Below are 15809 nucleotides of genomic sequence, written 5' to 3'. Positions count from 1 at the left end.
TGGGATCCTTGTCTGGTTTTGGGATCAAGGTGATGCTGGCCTCATAAAATGAGTTTGGAAGTTTTCCTTCCATTTCTATTTTTTGGAACAGTTTCAGGAGAATAGGAATTAGTTCTTCTTTAAATGTTTGGTAGAATTCCCCCGGGAAGCCGTCTGGCCCTGGGCTTTTGTTTGTTTGGAGATTTTTAATGACTGTTTCAATCTCCTTACTGGTTATGGATCTGCTCAGGCTTTCTATTCCTTCCTGGTTCAGTTGTGGTAGTTTATATGTTTCTAGGAATGCATCCATTTCTTCCAGATTGTCAAATTTATTGCCGTAGAGTTGCTCATAGTATGTTCTTATAATAGTTTGTATTTCTTTGGTGTTAGTTGTGATCTCTCCTCTTTCATTCATGATTTTATTTATTTGGGTCCTTTCTCTTTTCTTTTTGATAAGTCGGGCCAGGGGTTTATCAATTTTATTAATTCTTTCAAAGAACCAGCTCCTACTTTCGTTGATTTGTTCTATTGTTTTTTTGGTTTCTATTTCATTGATTTCTGCTCTGATCTTTATGATTTCTCTTCTCCTGCTAGGCTTAGGGTTTCTTTCTTGTTCTTTTTCCAGCTCCTTTAGGTGTAGGGTTAGATTGTGTACCTGAGACCTTTCTTGTTTCTTGAGAAAGGCTTGTACCGCTATATATTTTCCTCTCAGGACTGCCTTTGTTGTGTTCCACAGATTTTGAACCGTTGTATTTTCATTATCATTTGTTTCCATGATTGTTTTCAATTCTTCTTTAATTTCCCGGTTGACCCATTCATTCTTTAGAAGGATGCTGTTTAGTCTCCATGTATTTGGGTTCTTTTCAAACTTCCTTTTGTGGTTGAGTTCTAGCTTTAGAGCATTGTGGTCTGAAAATATGCAGGGAATGATCCCAATCTTTTGATATCGGTTGAGTCCTGATTTAGGACCGAGGATGTGATCTATTCTGGAGAATGTTCCATGTGCACTAGAGAAGAATGTGTATTCTGTTGCTTTGGGATGAAATGTTCTGAATATATCTGTGATGTCCATCTGGTCCAGTGTGTCGTTTAAGGCCTTTATTTCCTTGCTGATCTTTTGCTTGGATGATCTATCCATTTCAGTGAGGGGAGTGTTAAAGTCCCCTACTATTATTGTATTATTGTTGATGTGTTTCTTTGATTTTGTTATTAATTGGTTTATATAGTTGGCTGCTCCCACGTTGGGGGCATAGATATTTAAAATTGTTAAATCTTCTTGTTGGACAGACCCTTTGAGTATGATATAGTGTCCTTCCTCATCTCTTATTATAGTTTTTGGCTTAAAATCTAATTGATCTGATATAAGGATTGCCACTCCTGCTTTCTTCTGATGTCCATTAGCATGGTAAATTCTTTTCCACCCCCTCACTTTAAATCTGGAGGTGTCTTCGGGCTTAAAATGTGTTTCTTGGAGGCAAAATATAGATGGGTTTTGTTTTTTTATCCATTCTGATACCCTGTGTCTTTTGACAGGGGCATTTAGCCCATTCACATTCAGGGTAACTATTGAGAGATATGAATTTAGGGCCATTGTATTGCCTGTAAGGTGACTGTTACTGTATATGGTCTCTGTTCCTTTCTGATCTACCACTTGTAGGATCTCTCTTTGTTTAGAGGACCCCTTTCAAGATTTCCTGTAGAGCTGGTTTGGTGTTTGCAAATTCCTTCAGTTGTTGTTTGTCCTGGAAGCTTTTAATCTCTCCTTCTATTTTCAATGATAGCCTAGCTGGATATAGTATTCTGGGATGCATGTTTTTCTCATTTAGTGCTCTGAAAATATCATGCCAGCTCTTTCTGGCCTGCCAGTTCTCTGTGGATAAGTCAGCTGCCAATCTAATATTTTTACCATTGTATGTTACAGACTGCTTCCCCGGGCTGCTTTCAGGATTTTCTCTTTGTCACTGAGACTTGTAAATTTTACTACTAGGTGACGGGGTGTGGGCCTATTCTTATTGATTTTGAGGGGCGTTCTCTGAACCTCCTGAATTTTGATGCTTGTTTCCTTTGCCATATTGGGGAAATTCTCCCCAATAATTCTCTCTAGTATACCTTCTGCTCCCCTCTCTCTTTCTTCTTCTTCTGGAATCCCAATTATTCTAATGTTGTTTCGTCTTATGGTGTCACTTATCTCTCGAATTCTCCCCTCATGGTCCAGTAGCTGTTTGTCCCTCTTTTGCTCAGCTTCTTTATTCTCTGTCATTTGGTCTTCTATATCACTAATTCTTTCTTCTGCCTCATTTATCCTAGCAGTGAGAGCATCCATTTTTGATTGCACCTCATTAATAGCTTTTTTGATTTCAACTTGGTTAGATTTTAGTTCTTTTATTTCTCCAGAAAGGGCTTTTATATCTCTCGAGAGGGTTTCTCTAATATCTTCCATGCCTTTTTCGAGCCCGGCTAGAACCTTGAGAATTGTCATTCTGAACTCTAGGTCTGACATATTACCGATGTCTGTATTGATTAGGTCCCTAGCCTTCGGTACTGCCTCTTGTTCTTTTTTTTGTGTTGAATTTTTCCGTCTTGTCATTTTGTCCAGATAAGAGTATATGAAGGGGCAAGTAAAATACTAAAAGGGTGGCAACAACCCCAGGAAAATATGCTTTAACCAAATTAGAAGAGATCCAAAGCATGAGGGGGGAGAAAGGGGATAAAAAGTGGTTCAAAAGGAAACAATAAAAAAAAAATAATTAAAAAAAAAGAAAACACCTAAGAAAAATATAAAAAAGAAAAAAATATATATGTATTAGATAAACTAGTAAAAAATCGTTAAAAAAGAAAAAGGTAGCAGTTAAAAAAAAAATTTTTACCCGAAGGCAAAAAAAAAAAAAAAAAAAAAAAAAGAAAAAAAAAAATTAAATTAAATTAACTGCAAGACTAAAAAAAATCACAGGGAAAAAGCCATGAGTTCCATGCTTTGCTTTCTCCTCCTCTAGAATTCTGCTGCTCTCCTTGGTATTGAAACCACACTAGTTGGTAGGTGAAATTGGTCTCGGCTGGATTTCTTGTTGATCTTCTGGGGGAGGGGCCTGTTGTAGTGATTCTCAAGTGTCTTTGCCCCAGGCGGAATTGCACCGCTTTTACCCGGGGCCGGGGTGAGTAATCCGCTTGGGTTTGCTTTCAGGAGCTTTTGTTCCCTGAGCGCTTTCCGTAGAGTTCCGGAGGACGGGAATACAAATGGCGGCCTCCTGGTCTCCGGCCGGAGGAGCCGAGAGCCCAGGGCCGCACTCCTCAGTGCGCGCCCAGAGAACCGCGCTCAGTTACTCCCGTCTGCCTGACCTCCGGCCGCGCTCCGAGCTCACTGAGCCTGCGACCGGTTCAAGGTCACCCCGAGCTGCAAGCTTACTCTCGGCTCTGTCTCTGTAGCCGGCTTTCCCGTTCCAATACCCGCAAGCTCTGCGACACTCAGACACCCCCGATCCTTCTGTGACCCTGCGGGACCTGAGGCCACGCTGACCCCGTGTGGGCTTTGCCCCGGGTAGCCTCTGGAGCGATGTCCCTCAGCGGAACAGACTTTTAAAAGTCCTGATTTTGTGTGCGGTTGTTCCACCGCTTGCCGGGAGCCGGCCCCTCCCCCCAGGGTCTATCTTCCCGTCGCTTTGGATTCACTTCTCCGCTGGTCCTACCTTTCAGAAAGTGGTTGTTTTTCTGTTTCCAGAATTGCTGTTCTTCCCTTGGATCTGCTGATGGATTTGCAGGTGTTTGCAATCTTTAGATAAGCTATCTAGCTGATCTCTGGCTAGCTGAAGTAGTCTCGGCCTGCTACTTCTCCGCCATCTTGACCCCTCCCCCCCAGGCCATGGTATTTGAACTAGAGACTGCAGCCATCCCTGATAGCTCTGCCACACAGAAGAACTATTTCATCAGATTCAACTATCACGTGGCAAATCTCATTTCCTCAGACCCCTCGGATGGAAAAAACTATTTTGTATGCTTTTCAGACATCATCAGGTCCTATTTTGACAGCTCTGTTATGTAGAAGGTCTATATAGAGTAGGTGGCAATAACCAGGAGGTGCCTGTTTCCCACCCTAACTCCCACTATTTAAGGAGAACCAGACAGGGCAGCTGGTCAAGAAAACAGTCCCCTAATTATGTACTGTGTTGTGTTATAAGAGAGGGAATCCAAAGCATTTGGCAGTCAAGTGTAGCTCTTATCTTGCTAAGATTTCTGGGGGTCGAAGACCTACTTCAGGTAGAATCAGAACCAATAAACTTGTGTATTCTATCCTTCACATATCTGAGATGCAGAAGATCCATACTAATTAGTGTCAGTAGCTGGGAGTGGCACCAGTGCCTCCTGTACGTGCATGTGTGCATACACACATATCACCTGTTCCAAAGAGAGGACCTAGGTGGGACATCTAGTAATAGTGGATTTTCCATCCCCCATTCCCACCCTATGCTCCAGCTCCTGATTTATAATTCAGAGGTTCTTCTTAAGGTTAGATCTTAGTAAACATAAAAGATTGGTAATACGGTGTCCCTGTCAAAGAACCCAGCTGGATTGGATCATATTATGGAGCAATTTATGCTGCAGAGCATTTAAAAAACAATAGAGCAATCAGGTAGCAATTAATAGAGATTAGGAGCTAGATATTTTGTTTGTTTGGTTGGTTTTTGCTTGTTTGTTTTTTCTTTTTCTTTTTTTTTTTCACAAGGAAAAAGCATCTTTTTTTTTAAATTTCTTTTCAGCATAACAGTATTCATTATTTTTTCACCACACCCAGTGCTCCATGCAATCCGTGCCCTCTATAATACCCACCACCTGGTACTCCGACTTCCCACCACTTCAAACCCCTCAGATTGTTTTTCAGAGTCCATAGTCTCTCATGATTCACCTCCCCTTCCAATTTCCCTCAACTCCCTTATCCTCTCCATCTTCCCTTGTCCTCCATGCTATTTGTTATGCTCCACAAATAAGTGAAACCATATGATAATTGACTCTCTCTGTTTGACTTATTTCACTCAGCATAATCTCTTCCAGTCCTGTCCATGTTGACACAAAAGTTGGGTATTCATCCTTTCTGATGGAGGCATAATACTCCATAGTGCATATGGACCATATCTTCCTTATCCATTCATCCGTTGAAGGGCATCTTGGTTCTTTCCACAGTCTGGCGACCATGGGCATTGCTGCTATAAACATTGGGGTACAGATAGCCCTTCTTTTCACTACATCTGTGTCTTTGGGGTAAATACCCAGAAGTGCAATTGCAGGGTCATAGGGAAGCTCTATTTTTAATTTCTTGAGGAATCTCCACACTGTTCTCCAAAGAGGCTGCACCAACTTGCATTCCCACCAACAGTGTAAGAGGGTTCCCCTTTCTCCACATCCTCTCCAACACATGTTGTTTCCTGTCTTGCTAATTTTGGCCATTCTAACTGGTGTAGGGTGGTATCTCAATGTGGTTTTAATTTGAATCTCCCTGAGGGCTAGTGATGATGAACATTTTTCCATGTGTCTGATAGCCATTTGTATGTCTTCATTGGAGAAGTGTCTGTTCATATCTTCTGCCCATTTTTTTAATATGATTGTTTGTTTTGTGCGTGTTGAGTTTGAGGAGTTCTTTATAGATCCTGGATATCAACCTTTTGTCTGTATTGTCATTTACAAATATCTTCTCCCATTCCGTGGGTTGCCTCTTTGTTTTGTTGACTGTTTCCTTTGCTGTGCAGAAACTTTTGATCTTGATGAAGTCCCAAAAGTTCATTTTTGCTTTTGTTTCCTTTACCTTTGGAGACATATCTTGAAAGAAGTTGCTGTGGCTGATATCGAAGAGGTTACTGCCTATGTTCTCCTCGAGGATTCTGATGGATTCCTGTCTCACGTTGTGGTATTTTATCCATTTTGAGTTTATCTTTGTGTACGGTGTAAGAGAATGGTCAAGTTTCATTCTTCTACATATAGCTGTCCAGTTTTCCCAGCACCATTTATTGAAAAGACTGTCTTCTTTCCACTGTATATTTTTTCCTCTTTTGTCGAAAATTAATTGACCATAGAGTTGAGGGTCCATATCTAGACTCTCTACTCTGTTCCACTGGTCTATGTGTCTGTTTTTATGCCAGTACCATGCTGTCTTGGTGATCACAGCTTTGTAGTAAAGCTTGAAATCAGGTAACGTGATGCCGCCAGTTTTATTTTTGTTTTTCAAAATTTCCTTAGTGATTCAGGGTCTCTTCTGATTCCATACAAATTTTAGGATTATTTGCTCCAGCTCTATGAAAAATACCGGTGGAATTTTGATCAGAATGGCATTAAAAGTATAGATTGCTCTAGGCAGTATAAACATGTTAACAATGTTTATTCTTCCGATCCAAAAGCATGGAATGGTCTTCCATCTTTTTGTGTCTTCTTCAGTTTCTTTCATGAGTGTTCTGTAGTTCCTCAAGTACAGTTCCTTTACCTCTTTGGTTAGGTTTATTCCCAGGTATCTTATGGTTCTTGGTGCTGTAGTAAATGGAATCGATTCTCTAATTTCCCTTTCTGTATTTTCATTGTTAGTGTATAAGAAAGCCACTGATTTCTGCACATTGACTTTGTATCCTGCCACATTGCTGAATTGCTGTATGAGTTCTAGTAGTTTGGGGGTGGAGTCTTTTGGGTTTTCCATATAAAGAATCATGTCATCTGTGAAGAGAGAGAGTTTGACTTCTTCATTGCCAATTTGGATAACTTTTATTTCTCTTTGTTTTCTGATTGCTGTTGCTAGGACTTCTAATACAATGTTGAACAAGAGTGGTGAGAGTGGGCATCCTTGTCATGTTCCTGATCTCAACAGGTAGACTCCGAGCTTTTTCCCATTGAGGATGATATTTGCTGTTGGTCTTTCATAGATAGATTTTTTTTTAAGATTTTATTTATTTATTTGACAGAGAGAAATCACAAGTAGTCGGAGAGGCAGGCAGAGAGAGAGAGAGGGAAGCAGGCTCCCTGCTGAGCAGAGAGCCCGATGCGGGACTTGATCCCAGGACCCTGAGATCATGACCTGAGCCGAAGGCAGTGGCCTAACCCACTGAGCCACCCAGGTGCCCCTCATAGATAGATTTTATGAAGTTCAGGAATGTTCCCTCTATCCCTATACTTTGAAGCATTTTAATCAGGAACGGATGCTGGATTTTGTCAAATGCCTTTTCTGCATCGATTGAGAGGACCATGTGGTTCTTCTCTCTTCTCTTATTAATTTGTTCTATCACATTGATTGATTTGAAAATGTTGAACCATCCTTGTAGCCCAGGGATGAATCCCAATTGGTCATGGTGGATAATCTTTTTAATGTGCTGTTGGATCCTGTTTGCTAGGATCTTGTTGAGAATCTTAGCATCCATATTCATCAGTGATATTGGTCTGAAATTCTCCTTTTTGGTAGGGTCTTTGCCTGGTTTGGGGATCAGGGTAATGCTGGCTTCATAAACAGAGTCTGGAAGTTTTTCTTTTGCTTCAATTTTTTGAAACAGCTTCAGGAGAATAGGTGTTATTTCTTCTTTGAAAGTTTGGTAGAATTCTCCACGGAATCCGTCAGGTCCTGGACTCCTGTTTTTTTGGAGGTTTTTGATCACTGCCTCAATCTCGTTACTAGATATCGGTCTATTCAGGTTATCAATTTCTTCCTGGCTCAATTTTGGGAGTTCATAGTTTTCCAGGAATGCCTCCATTTCATCTAGGTTGCTTAGCTTATTGGCATATAACTGTTGATAACTTCTGATGATTGTTTTTATTTCCTTGGTGTTACCATGATCTCTCCCTTTTCATTCATGATTTTATTAATTTGAGCTTTCTCTCTTTTCTTTTGGATTAGTGTGGCCAATGGTTTATCAATCTTATTGATTCTTTCAAAAAACTAGCTTCTAGTTTCATTGATACATTCTACTGTATCTCTGGTTTCTACCTCATTGATCTCTGTTCTAATCTTGATTATTTCCCTTCTTATGTGTGGAGTTGGTTTGATTTGTTGTTGATTCTCCAGTTCGTTAAGGTGTAGAGACAGCTGGTGTATTCTGGATTTTTCAATTTTTTTGAGGGAGGCTTGGATGGCTATGTATTTCCCCCTTAGGACCATCTTTGCTATATTCCATAGGTTTTGGACCGAAGTGTCTTCATTCTCATTGGTTTCCATGAATTGTTTAAATTCTTCTTTGATCTCCTGGTTGATCCAAGCATTCTTACGCAAGGTGGTCTTTAGCTTCCAGGTGTTTGAGTTCCTTCCAGACTTTTCCTTGTGATTGAGCTCCAGTTTCTGAGAATATGCAGGTTATAATCTCAGTCTTTTGGTGTAAGTTGAGTCCTGATTTGTGACCCAGTATTTGGTCTATTCTTGAGAAGGTTCCGTGTGCACTTGAGAAGAATGAGTATTCTGTTGTTTTAGGGTGGAATGTTCTGTATATATCTATGAGGTCCATCTGGTCCAATGTGTCATTCAATGCTCTTGTATCTTTATTGATTTTCTGCTTCGATGATCTGTCTATTTCTGAGAGAGGCATGTTAAGATCCCTACTATTAATGTATTCCTGTCAATATGACTCTTTATCTTGATTAACAGTTTTCTTATGTAATTGGTTGCTCCCATATTGGGGGCATAGATATTTACAATTGTTAGATCATCTTGGTGGATAGTCCCTTGAAGAATGATGTAGTGTCCTTCTGTATCTCTGACTACAGTCTTTAGTTTAAAATCTAATTTATCTGATATGAGAATTGCTATCCGGCCTTCTTTTGAGGCCCACTGGCATGAACGATGCTTCTCAATCCCTTCACTTTCAGTCTGGGTGTATCTTTAGGTTCAAAATGGGTCTCTTGTAGACAACATATGGATGGGTCCTGTCGTTTTATCCAATCTGCAACCCTGTGCCATTTGATGGGCGCATTTAGGCCATTCACATTGAGAGTGATTATTGATAGATATGTTTTTATTGACATTATGTTACATTTGAAGTCTTTATTTCTGTAGATTTTCTCTATATTTCTGTTCCATGATATTCCTAGGATTTTTCCTCTTTATAGAACCCCCCTTTAATATTTCCTGCAGTATCGGTTTGGTGGTTGCATAGTCTTTAAGCCTTGCCAGTCTTGGAAACTCTTTATCTCTCCATCCATTTTGAATGTCAGTCTTGCTGGATAAAGTATTCTTGGCTGCATGTTCTTCTCATTTAGTGCCCTGAATATATCTTGCGAGCCCTTTCTGGCTTGCCAGGTCTCTGTGGACAGGTCTGACATTATTCTGATGGGTGTTCCTCTGTAAGTAAGGAGCCTCTTTGTCCTAGCAGCTCTCAAGAGATTGTGTCTACAATTATGATTCCTCAGTTTGACTACGAGGTGCCTCGATTTTTTTTGGAATCTATAATCTTGGGTGGAGATCGTTCGGCCTCTAGTACATGAACGCTGGTTCCATTTGTGAGATTAGGAAAATTTTCATGAAGAACTTGTTCCACTATACTCCAAGACTTCTTTCATTCTCCTCCCCTTCAGGAATTCCAATAATTCTGACATTGGAACCTTTCATGGCATCATTTATTTTTCTGATTTTGTTTTCGTGTCTTCTAAGCTGTTTGGTCCAGGCTTCCTCCTGATCCTTTTTCTCTATATGTTTGTCTTCCAGACCATTATTCTATTTTCTGTCTCAGTTACCCTAGCTTTTAGAGAATTTAGATTAGAATGGAACTCATTGAGAGCATTGTGAACCTCATCCCTGGTGGCTTTCAGCTCTGCCCTAACACTGTGAACATCATCCCTGGTTGCTTTCAGTTCTACCCTAATCAATTCCATTTGGTCATCCATGGCTTTCTCCAACCTAGCTATTGCCTGGATAATTGTTAGCCTGAATTCTCTTTCTGACATATTGTTTATATTGATAGCTGTTAGCTATGTTGCAGAAGGCCCATCCTCTGTATTTTTCTTCTGTTGGGCATTCCCCCTCCTAGTCATTTTGGTGAGAGATGATTGAACAATGTAACTGGATGTATCGACCGTGGTGCAGTCAAGGTGCACCCTGGAATGCTTCTGAGCAATCAGGATTCCCCACCCAAATGAGAGAAAAAAGAAAAGAAAAAGAAAAAAAGAAAGAAAGAGAGAGAGTGGAAAAAAAGGAAAGATAAAAAAGAAAATTCAGCCCCAATGGGCCCCAAGGTTAAGATTTATGAAGTATACAAACAAAAACAGACAAACAAAAAGACTGATAAAAGTATATGACAAGAGAAAAAAATATATATGTGTGTGTGCAAATAAAGGAATAACCTTGTCAAAAAGAACCCCAAGTATAAGATTTATATACTATCAGGAAAAACACAAAAACACAGAAATACTTGGCGGAAGAAAAAGATGGGAGAGTGGTTATAAATTCTCAGTGTGGTGGAGGAAGTTTATTTTGATTCTTCCTGGATGTATCTTGATATCTTTGTTAAAAGACTCAACTTCCCTAAGATAAAGGGGGATTAAGAATTGGTTTACCTATAGGGGTAGCATTGATTGGGGAAAGGGGATTACCTTGAAGTTTATCTCTGTATGAATATTAGAAAATAAAAATAAAAAAGGAATAAACTAGACTAAACTAAACTAAAATTTAGAAAAAAGAAATTAAAAAATAGAAATGCAAAAGAAAAACATACATGTATGTATCAAAAAGTTCAGGATAGAATGTTATTATGGAATTTGATGTACTGGACATCTCACTGTGATGGTAAATAGGTTAAAAAATTATCTATATAAAAAAAACTGAACCAGAACAGTGGGAATGAGTTAAAAATAAAAGTTGTCCTATGAAGTAGTGATGGTTGTTCTCTTGTAGTCTTTTTTTTTTCTCTTTTTCTTTCCTGGTTGGTTTTCTGGGGGAGGGGCCTGCCACGTGGGTTTTCAGTCAATGATGTTCCCTGAGTTAAGTCCTTCCACCCCCCTCAAGGGGGTGGGCTCTGAGGAAACCGTTTTTTTTTTTTTTTCAGGCTTTTGTTCTCTGGAGGTTTTTATGTTTGTTCACTTTTTTTTTCTCTCGCCTTGACCACTTTTGATGGTTTTTGCAGGTTTAGAGGAAATAAAACTGCTCCCTGACCTCCCTCTCAGTGAAAAACATCAGCCTGGTCCCCTGTGGGTGCAGCAGAGCCCATATAAATTCCCCCTTGGCCGCTGGCAGAGCAGGTTCCAAATCGCGGTCCCTAGGGATGCAAGATCTTCTGCTTGTACCCAAAACCACTGCAGCGGCGGCTGTCTGGGCAACTCCAGACTGCCAGAGAGGTTCCAGGCGATTGCACACTGAGATTTTCCCCCTGGCCTGGGCTGGGAGTGCCTGGTCTTTCTGGGTCTATGAATGCCGGGCTCGTGTGCACCCCTCTCTTAGGGGAGGCTGTGGGTCGCACACACATCTCAGGCTCTGGTAGCAGCATGCGTGTCTGAGAGCACCAGGCTGGGCCTCACACACTTCTCTCAGAGGAGGGTGAGGGGTGCGCGTGTCTCAGGCTCTATAGCATGGCTCGGCGTTCTGCCATCTGGCGAGGCTCCCAGCCCCTCACAGGAGCCGGATCCCACGCATTCTAGGGAGTGCTGGCGGCTCAGGGACCAAGACTTGGTTTCTCCACCACACTCTCTCTGGCTCAACACCAGGGGAGGCTATCCTGGGTCCGGGGACTTAAACCCCTGTTCCTAGCCACCCCGATTCCCACAATTCTCCCCCACCCCCCGCCGTGATCCTTTGGCTTTCTGAGTGCTTTCAACCAGTCTCCAAGTTAATGCTGGTCCCCAGATGCAGGGCAGTCTCGTATTAGGGGTATTACTTTCCAATTGGTCGCCTCTGGTGGCTCCCTCCCCCTTTTGTTTATCTTCTGATATCAGTCCGACATTCCCACTCCGCTTTACCTGCCCACTGACACCTTCTGATCCTGTAGAGATCCAGACATGTATAATTCTGATCTCACACTGATTTCATGGGTGATCAGAGTTCTTTGGTAGGTAATCAGCTCACTTTAGGGTACAGATTGAAACGGCGCCTCCTCCTACTTCCCCGCTATCTTGTCTCCACTCCAAGAGCTAGGTATAATACTAATAGAAGCATACCAGCCAGAAGTTTAACAAGTACATCAGGAAAAAGACAAAAAGAGAGAAGCTAAAACCACAGTTATTCATGGTGGTCAGGAATACTGTGTGCATGCCTAAGGTTGTATCCTCTGGGGAGAAACAGAAGCTCTACATCAATGGGGAAATAGACTTCACCTAGATAGTCCAGCTAAGTCACAAAATAAATAATCAACCAAGCAACCAATAAAATCCTAGAAAGAAGAGGGAGAATCTGTATCCAGAATTGTTTCAGTGTATTATCTAAAATGTCCATTTCAACAACAAAAAATGAGACATACAAAAAGAAACAAGAAATTATGACCCATATAGAGAAAAAAATACAATAGAAACTGACTTTATGGGGACCCAGATACTAACTTAGCAGACAAAGACTTCAAAGTAGCTATCATAAATATGTTCAAATAAGTAATGGAAACCTTGCTTAAAGAAAATAAGGTGTAATAGCAATATCTCATTAAATAATTAATAAAGTGAGAGAAATTATAATGAAGAACCAAATAGAATTTCTGGAGTTGAAAAGTACATTAAACAAAATGAATAAAAAGTGACTATAAGGGCTCATAAATAGATTTGACATGGTAAAAAATTAGTCAACTTGAGGTTAAATAGGTTAATAAAGATTAGGGTATCTGAACAGAAAGGAAGAAAATGAAAAATGGGGACAGGGATTCAGATAAATATGGGATATCATTACATATGCCAACATATACATAGCAGGCATATTAGAAAGAGAGAAGAGAGATAAATGAGCATAAAAGTATTTAAAGAAATACTGAAAATTTCCAAATTGATAAAAATATTAATCTACGCATGCAAGGTGCTCATTGAAATCCAAGAATAAATTCAAGGAGAGCCACAAACAGACATATCATAGTCAAAATGTTGAAAGACTAGGAGAAAATAAAAATCTTGAAATTAGCAAGAGAAAAATGTCATTATGTACAGATAATTACATGACATCTCATCAGAAACAATGAAAGCTTGACAGCAGTGGCATAGCATCCTCAAATTAGAGAAAAAAAAACCCTGTCAAGCAAGAATATTATACTCAGTAAAAATATCTTTTAAAAATGAAGGGGCATGGGCACCTGGGTGACTCAGTGGATTAAGCCTTTGCCTTTGGCTCAGGTCATGATCTCAGGGTCCTGGTATCCAGTCCCGCATGAGGCTCTCTGCTTGGCATGGAGCCTTCTTACCCCCCTTTCTCTCTGCCTGCCTCGCTGCCTACTTGTGATCTCTCTCTCTCTATATCTCTCTGTGTCAAATAAATAAATAAAATCTTAAAAAAAAAGAAAATCAACCATTTTTTGGAAGGTAGGACATGTAGAGTAGTGAATCCAAGATGATATATGGGAAGAGAGACCATGGGGGCAGGGGCCAGCTCCTGGCAAGTCGTAGAGCAGTGGCACACAAAACTGGAACTTTTAGAAGTCTGCTTCACTGAGGGACCTTGTTGCAGAGACTAAGCTGGGGGGTAGAGTATTCACAGGGACAGTGTGGTCTTAGGGCCCTCAGGGTCACAGAAAGGAACTGGGGTGCCTGAGTGGGAGAGAGCTCCCAGGTATTAGAGTGGGGAAGATGGCTGCAGAGATAGAGCCAAGGAGTGGGCTCTCAGCTTGGGGTTACCTTAAACTGTGATCCAAGGCACTCTTTGAGCATGGATCCCATAAGTGGCAGATCTGGGGAGAACCCGTCCTTCCTCCTCTGGGAGGAGTGGCATGGGAACATGCTACAAGAATCTGCTGGGTTTGGAGACTCCAAACAAGGCTGTGCACCAGAGATAGAAATGCTCATTCACAGGCTGGGTGAGCATAGAGAATGTCCAGAGACCAGGGAGACAGGCATGATTGACTGCTTTTCTCTGAGGGTGGACTGAGGAGTGGGGTCCTGAGGTCTTGGTTCCTCTAAGCTGGAGACTGGGAAGCTGCCATCTTCATGCTCCTCCTCCAAAGCTATATAGAAAGTATTCAGGGAACAAAAGCTACTGAGAACAAAATTAAGCAGTTTACTTAGCCTGCCCCTGGCAAGGGTGGTGCAATTCTGCCTCAGGCAAAGACATTTGAGAATCAATGCAGTAGGCCCCTCCCCCAGGAGATCAACAAGAATCCAACCATAATCAGCTTCACCAATAAATGAGAACTGCAAAACTTCAGAGCTGCAGGAATACAGTACATAGAAGTCATGGTTTTCCCCCCATGATTCTTTACTTGTTCAAAGTTAAATTTTTTTAATTTTATTTTTTTCTTATTCTATTTAAAAAATTTTTTCCTCTTTTCTATTTTAAGGTTTTTTAAAAATATTTTATCTTATCAATATCTTTAAAAAAATCTTTTAAAATTTTTACTGTTATAGTCATATTCTTTCCTTTCATTGTATTTAACTTCATTTTTTGTATATGTACAGATTTTTCTTTCTTTAAAATTTTGGGATACAATTTCTTCTAAGAGATCAAAATGTACCCTAAATCTACCACATCACTTTGTTCTAGTCTCCAGCCTGATCACATTCTTTCCTTTTATTTTCTTTTTCAACCAACTTCTTATCAATTCCTTTTTTAGAATCTTTTTAAATTTTCATCTTTACAGTCATATTCCATCCTTTCATCATATATACCCTTGTTTTGTATGTGTGTGTGTGTGTGTGTGTGTGTGTGTATGTGTGTGTGTGTTTCTTTCTTTAAAACTTTGGGAGGCAGTTTCTTCTAATAGAACAAGATACACCCAAATTCAATTGTGTGGCTCTGTTCTATTCACCAGTCTAATATATATATATATATATATATATATATATATATATATATATATATATATACATTCTTGTTTTTTTTCTTTTTTCCTCCTTTCTTCTCCCCCCAGTTTTGGTGTTCTTCTGATTTGGTTAGTGTATATCTTTCTGTAGTCGTTCCTACGCTTTTAGTTTTTTCTTCTCTCATTCATCTATTCTTATCTGGATAAAATGACAAGGTACAAAAACTCACCTAAAAAAAAAAAGAACAAGAGGCAGTACCAATGGCTAGGGACCTAATCAATAGAAACATTAGTAATACGTCAGGACTAGAGTTCAGAATGACGGTTATCAAGGTGCTAGCTGGGCTCAAAAATAGATTGGAAGATACTAGAAAATCCCTTTCTGGAGAAATAAAAGAACTAAAATCTAACCAAGTTGAAATAAAAAAGGCTATTAATGAGGTACAATGAAAAACGGAGGCTCTTACTGCTAGGATAAATGAGGCCGAAGAGAGAATTAGTAATATAGAAGACCAAATGATGGAGAATAAGGAAGCTGAGAAAAACAGAGACAAACAACTACTGGACCATGAGGGGAGAATTCAAGAGATAAGTGATACCATTAGATGAAACAATATTAGAATAATTGAGATCCTAGAAGAAGAAAAATGAGGTGGGGGCAGAAGTTATATTGGAGCAAACTATAGCAGAGAATTTCCCTAATTCGATGAAGGGAACAAGCATCAAAGTCCAGGAGGCACAGAGAAATCCCCTCAAAATCAATAAAAATAGATCCACACCCCATCATCTAATAGTGGGTACAACTTACAAGTCTCAGTGACAAAGAGAAAATCCTGAAAGCAGCTCCGGACAAGAGATCTGTAACATAAAATGGTAGATATATTACAGTGACAGAAGATCTATCCACAGAGACCTGGAATGCCAGAAAGGACTGGCATGATATATTCAGAGCACTAAACAAGAAAAATA

Source organism: Mustela nivalis (genome assembly GCF_964662115.1).
Source record: "Mustela nivalis genome assembly, chromosome: X".
NCBI classification, from domain to species: domain Eukaryota; kingdom Metazoa; phylum Chordata; class Mammalia; order Carnivora; family Mustelidae; genus Mustela; species Mustela nivalis.
Note: the sequence above shows the minus strand (reverse complement) of the source record.